This window comes from Perognathus longimembris, chromosome 18, assembly GCF_023159225.1.
Source record: "Perognathus longimembris pacificus isolate PPM17 chromosome 18, ASM2315922v1, whole genome shotgun sequence".
Classification (NCBI taxonomy): domain Eukaryota; kingdom Metazoa; phylum Chordata; class Mammalia; order Rodentia; family Heteromyidae; genus Perognathus; species Perognathus longimembris.
Genome location: NC_063178.1, coordinates 35,067,649 through 35,074,766, shown reverse-complemented (window position 1 = coordinate 35,074,766; position 7,118 = coordinate 35,067,649). Strand labels below are relative to the sequence as shown.

The window sequence follows — 7,118 nt, the reverse complement described above, 5'->3', positions numbered from 1 at the left end:
AGTTGGAGAAATGAGTATTTGATAACAAAGAGGCATTTGTGACACCTGACTATCAAAGCAACTACAAGAGAGAGCTGAAGAGGAAGAAAGAGAAAACAGGGCTGCAGAGCTTGAAGTACATCTGGAAGCAGAAAGTTCTCAGTGGGTTTTATAGGCATCGGTTAAATCAAGAAGTAGGTGAACTGGAAGTACCTCAATGCAGCTCACATGAAGCCCAGTTGGAATGAAAGAAGAGAAAGACAGGGGTTACTTTGAGATATTTAACTTACAGGTCAGAGCACACCATCCCTGCATTCATTCTATATCTCGGTGTCAGAGAGGAGAGAAGCCCGAATGTTTATGCTGATTTTGATGTCACCAACAAGAGCAGCGTCACTTAGAAGGAGCTAAAGGGAACTGCAAAAAGGAAAAGGTCATGGCGGCTTCCAAGGAGTACTCAGGGCATGATAACAGGCATCATCACAGGCATCAGTCCCCGTCATACCCAACTATTCAAAACAGAGGGCATGGTGCAAAACACCACACCCACAGTTCCAAGTCAAGAGCACATGAGAAAAGGAAAGAGAAATTTCAGCCCAGTCAATCCAGAGGCTGTAAGAAACACTGCTGTGTTCAGGACTACCAAAAACAAAGGGATTCTTATAGGCACACAGAGACCAAAAATAAAGAGTCCCACTGGAAGAGACATGAACAAGAAACTGAACTGAGGAGAGGAGATCACTTAGACAGAAAAACAGAGAATGCCAAGGGGAGACATGCTCCGGAGAACCAGAAAGAGATAGACAACCAAGTGATCATGAGCGGTTCAGTGAGAAGGGAGAGATGGAAAAGAATGATAGAGAAAAAGAAGGCCATGTAAAAGGAAGGAAAGACCCAGCTGAGAGCTGAGCATACTGACATGTACACATATAAGGGAAAGTATGAGGTAAATGCCCAAGCTTCAGAAACAAATCAACAAAGAAAGGAAAGCCACCCAAATGCTAGGGCAACACATGAGTTTCTGGACCCGCCAAGATCTAACAAAATGTTAACCATGGGAAAAAAAAAAAGAGGAAGAAAGAAACCTAGAGAAACCCTCTAGTTCTGAGATGACATTAGGAACTAATCACAAACTCACAGAGGAAAGGCCAGAAAAGGAGGTGGAACAAGAAAGAATATGAAAGGCTGTGAGCAAGTTTGCCAAGTGGAACTATGAGAACATTCTAATGGCAGCTAGAGACATATACTTTCTGTCATAAAGCACAGATTAATGCAAAGTCTTACCTTGAGAAAAAGGATGATTAATACCCAACAACAGACACACATGTGTGCTATCACAGAGTACTGCCACACCTGCAACTTGCTTTATAAAAACTACGAAGGAGCATAGTAACAGGAGTTAAAGGTATTTGGGAAGGAACTCATGTTTCTATGTAGGTTTGAATAGAAAGTCAGTCTTTTCATCTTGAAGAGTGATGTATATATCTCCCTATCACTATGATATCCATGGTTGTAAGCAAAAACTGTATGAATGTGCCAAACCTGCAATTACATGGGGACACTGCCTCTGCAAGAGAAAATAAAGAACTTTTCTAATGCTAAACCTATTGGGTATTCTCTTTTCTTTTGAGGGTGGGTTTTTCTTTAACTTTTAATACTTTTGTAATCATTATAGTGATGAGGTAAAGAAGGGTTTCTGTTACATTATGTCAGAAAAGGAGCATGTGTGTTTTTGAACAATGTCACCTCTTCTCTCCCTACCACTATTTCCCTCCCATCCCCACCAACACCTTTCATCATTCCTTTTCCACACAGTACCTAGTGAGTACTTAAGAAATTACTTAAAAAAGAAATGCAAATAAAAAGAACCCGGAGATACCACCTCACTTCAGTTAGAATGGCCCATGCTCTGAACTCAGGCAACAACAAATGCTGGAAGTGATGAAAGGAAAAAGCAACCCTCCTCCACTGTTGGTGGGAGTGCAAATTAGTACAACCACTTTGGAGAACAGCATGGAGGTTCTTCAAAAAGCTCAGCATAGACATACCCTACGACTCACCCATACCACTGCTAGGCATCTATCCTAAACAACAGGTCTCAGGATATCATAAGAACATCTGCACATCCATGTTTATCGCTGCACAATTCACAGTAGCCAAAATAATGAAGCAACCCAGATCCTCCACTAAGACGAATGGATACAAAAAATGTGATACAAAATGGAATACTACATAGCTATTAGAAATGATGAAATATTGGTATTCGCAGGGAAATGGTCAGAACTAGAACAAATAATGTTGAGCAAGACAAGCCTAGAACAGAGAACAAAGGGGCATGGTCTCCTTGATGTATGACTGTTGAGGGGGTGGACAGTAAAGACCTAGTCTGGGAAACAAAAAATATCTTTCCAAATGGTATTTCCACAGGTTTGGATCAGTGACCTTACATTATGTATAAGCAAAAACAACTCCAAGAGAAGGACACAGGAGGATTCTATTGTTGATGTTACATTTAAAGTTCTATCTGAATGTCCTTTGGCATAGGCCACATGGTTACTGTACATGATTTTGGTACACTGGGTATTGTATACATGGCTACCTGAAGTAATGAAGGGAAAGAAAACCTAGGGTGTAAGATATCACAAGAAATGTACTCACTGCCTCATTATGTAACTGTACCTCTTTTGTAAAACACCTTGTCAACAAAATTTAATACAAAAAGAAATTACTTAAATACGTTTATTTAAAAAATGGTACATGAGTTTCAAGCACCATGGGTTTAGGTGAATATGAAACACAGGAAGAGTTGAAGCTGGAATTTTATTACAAGTAGTAGGAAATCCTCATGTCCTGTGTTATTTCCCCAGACTTATCTCTCCCATTGCTATGCTGCATTGTTTTTAAGAGAAAGAAATATTATGACTCAGGACTTAGATGCTGAAGGAAAATAAACATATTGACAAGCCATGTTCAGTGGAGACAAAAATAAGATGGTTATTCCTGGGAAGGCCTTATGCCCATATTTGGCCTCATATGGGATAATAAGGCACTCATAGAAAAGTGCAGATTTCTCTCTGATTTATATTTTCTCCTAACAACTTTTATGGAGTTGTATTCAATCATAAATCTTAAGCACAAATTCTCCACTTTCCCAAAAAATATTTTCACAAAACTCCAACAAAGACTCTTTAACCTCTGGTCAGATCATTCACCTATTTTAGCATTCACAGATTATACTTATCCCCAAGCGCACAAGGTTCATGAACCCGAACCATTCCAGACACGAATTAGATGCTATCTGTAGGTTTACAGTCTTGGCCAATCTTTCACTTTGCAGAAAGAGATGCGTAGTTATCAATGACAACCTGAAGACTGGCAAGTAAGACCTAACTGCACTTTTCCCTCAATAGAATTTTAACTCATTATTCTATGTGTAAAACCTGGACTAAAGACTACAAAACATCCACATAGTACTACATATACCCTATAAAGTGTGCCAATCATGCAAAACAGTCACTTTTTTTACCTGGCATAGGAGAAAAGACAACTGCAGAAAAAGAAAGGTGTGTTTGTGTGTGTGTGTGTTTGTGTGTGTGTGTTTGTGCACATGTATGTGATCAATTGACAGTATGATGCCCCAAAAAGCTATGGGGGATCTTCAGAATAGTGTCAAAATAAAGGACAAAGTTGAAACATTAGAACCTATCAATTTTCAAATATCTGCATTTCAATCCTGGTTGCAATTCAGAAACTAAGAGTTTTGTGTTCCTAATAGAGATGGGTGACATCTGATTTTGTATCAACCCTTAAATATCCTCAGGTACATATATCCAAAGTATATATTGAGTAGAAAAGCTATATAATTTGTTTAGCCCAAAGTTATAGTGGAATATCAACTAGCCAAGTGGTGATGTTAATAAGGATCCTCTCATTAACAGCCAACCTGACTTGGTGACTTAATACAACCCTTTCTACACTTGTACCCCTGACTGATGCAAACTTGTTAGACAGTAATCAACCCTTCAGGAGATTCAAAATGAGATCCAGGGGCTGGGAATATGGCCTAGTGGCAAGAGTGCTTGCCTCCCACACATGAAGCCTTGGGTTCGATTCCCCAACACCATATATATAGAAAATGGCCAGAAGTGGTGTTGTGGATCAAGTGGAAGAGTTCTAGCCTTGAGCAGAAAAAAGCCAGGGACAGTGCTCAGGCCCTGAGTTCAAGGCCCAGGACTGGCCAAAATAAATAAATAAATAAATAAATAAATAAATAAATAAATAAATAAATAAAATCAGCAAAATAAGATCCAAAAAGTATCTTACAATCATCACCTTAGCATTTTATACCAATAGACAGATATAAAGAAATTCACTCTACTGCCAGGTTTGATACTAATTACCATGATTTTGAACAAGTATGGTTCTACTACATAAAGGAGGACTCTATGCATGCAAACAGGCATATAGAGTCCTTCAGTGTCAAATGGTGGCTGGAAAAGCAGCTTGAAGAGCAATTATCAATCATTTCAGCTAAAGTCTTACACCTCGATTAAGCAGGAATCATGCTACAAATGCAAGTCTAGTTCAACATTTTTAAAACAATAATTGCCACATGTCAACAGAAATAAAGACAACAATCACATTTCGGTATGTGGAGAAACTTTTCTGACAAGATACAATACCCTGTGATAGTAGAGCTCTGGAGAATCTGGGAATACCTGGAAACTTAGTTCACATAATGGCTTTGATGGCTATTTGTGAAAAATTTCCACTGCACATACTTCAAGGTAAAAAAAACGAGACCATTTCTAAAAGCAGCCCCAGACAAGGGTGTTGACTTCCCCTAACCCTCTTCAATATCCTGCTGTGATTCTTTCTTTCAAGCCCATTAAGACAAGACACAGACAAAAGAGAACTAAATAGGGAGGGTCTGAAAAATGCAAACCCTTTTCCTGTGCACGTGTCTTAATCCTATCTTTTTGTATTGGAACTTAGACCACGCCCTGCCCCCAAGCACTTGGATCTGAATAAAAGCTAGGGAAAAACTGAGGTTGTGAGGTCTTTTTGGAAGAAGCTGCCTGGAGAGTCCAGGTGAAAGCACCTGCCACGAACAGGATCACTCCGGTGGTTTGTAAGGTCTGCCTTGGGAAGTGTGTCCAGTTAAGCTGCAGGGCCAGAACCAGGGCCAGGGCCGGGTCGTGGTTACGGTGGGAATATGGCTGATGTGCTCAGCATCCTGCGACAGTACAACATCCAGAAGAAGGAGATTGTGGTGAAGGGAGATCAGGTGATCTTTGGAGAGTTCTCCTGCCCCAAGAATGTCAAGACCAACTATGTGGTTTGGAGGCCCAGGAAGGAAGACCAGCCCAGAGAATACTACACATTGGAGGCTCTTTTATTTCTACTTGAGAACGTGCACCTTGCTCATTCAGATTACGCTCGATGCGCGGTCTCAAAAAATATTCCTGTGGTTACCAGACCTGACCGAAAAGATCTCCTTGGGTATCTCAGTGGTGAAGCGCCAATATCAAAAAGTATAGAAAGAAATGCCCCCCTGGAAATATGTTTTCAGAAGTTCCCTCAAGTCACACCAGCTTCGCATGAAGTTTTACCACCACCAGCAAAGAAACCCCGAGTTGAGGAGGAAGAGGCTATGTGCCCTGATAGAGAGAGACTGGCTGCTCTGCTGCAGGACCGTAAAGAAGGAATTGTGCAGACTGCACAAATCAGGGCTTTGGGTGAAGGTATGTCAGTGGAAAAAATTGCTTCCATCAAAGCCAAAATGATGGCTAAGAAAAGAGTGACAATCAAGACTGATCTGGATGCTGTAACTCCACTTAAACAGAGGCGTTCTGTGCATGCAAAGGTGGACCCGATCGGAGACCTGGTCAGCAGAGAGAGGGTGTGGAGGACGCGAACAACTGTCTTGCAGAGCACAAGAAACATTTCCAACAATATTTTTGCAATTCTTCAATCTATAAAAGCCAGAGAGGAAAGGTGGACAGCTCAGCAGCAACCAGCTCCACTTGAAGCATCTGTAGTGCCCACGTTGGATCCTAAACAGTCTACAGCAGTTACCTACAACAGATATGACCAGGAGAGATTCAAAGGGAAAGAAGCAACAAAACATTTTCAAATTGACACGGTGGGCACCTACCATGGCATGACACTGAAGTCTCTAAGGGAAATTGCATCTGCTCCCAAGTCTCACACTCCTGACGCCCAACATGTACCGAGACCAGTTTCTCAAACAAGGCCTCCCCCCAAACAGAAGAAAGGACTGCAGACACCCATTATCATAATACCTGAAACTGCCACTTCTTTAATCACCATGCTAAATGTGAAAGACCTTCTGCAGGATCTGACATTTGTCTCATCCGATGAAAAGAAGAAACAAGGTTGTAAACGACAGCAGGAAATCCTGCTAGTGAGAACAAAACAGCAGATACAGCCAGGGGGCCCTGCAGTTAGGTACACAGTACCTTATAAAGTGGTGGACCAGCCCCGTAAACTTATGCCTCAAGACTGGGACCGGGTTGTGGCAGTGTTTGTTCAAGGTCCTGCATGGCAGTTCAAAGGCTGGCCATGGCTTTTGTCTGATGGGTCACCAGTTGGCATTTTTGCTAAAATTCAAGCCTTCCATCTCAAGTATGATGAAGTTTCTCTAGATAAAAATGTCCAGAAATGGCCTGTAACCATATTACAAATCAACTTTCACAAACGTCATCTGGACAGACCAGTGTTCTTGCGGTTCTGGGAGGTACTGGACAGGTACATGGGGAAGCATAAATCCCACCTGAGAGTCTGAATTCTTTGGTTCCTACTTTCCTGCAAAGCTGGATTGAGAAGCATGGACTATTTTGACCTGCACACTGAGAATCAGCTGTAAGACTTAATCATGAACATAGAAATGAAGGTCACTGCAGCCTTTTGTCAAGCTGCCTTTGTGTGTTATGCTGCCAAGGAATGTTGGCCCTCATCTGCATCAGCAAATATTTTGGCTTACATGTACCTGCAACATTAACCTTCTTGTCTGTGTTGGAAATTAATTTTGGTTGGAAATTAATATTGGTTCAATTGGCATTACTCCGGCATTGTTCATTTGGAAATAAATACAGGTTAGTTATGTGTGTAAAGTG

General features: G+C 41.1%; 1 pseudogene; it reads left to right on the top strand.

Annotated features, from left to right (window-relative positions):
- Positions 1–415: 415 nt before the first annotated feature.
- LOC125366927 lies at positions 416–1,284 on the top strand (annotated as a pseudogene).
- Positions 1,285–7,118: the final 5,834 nt, after the last annotated feature.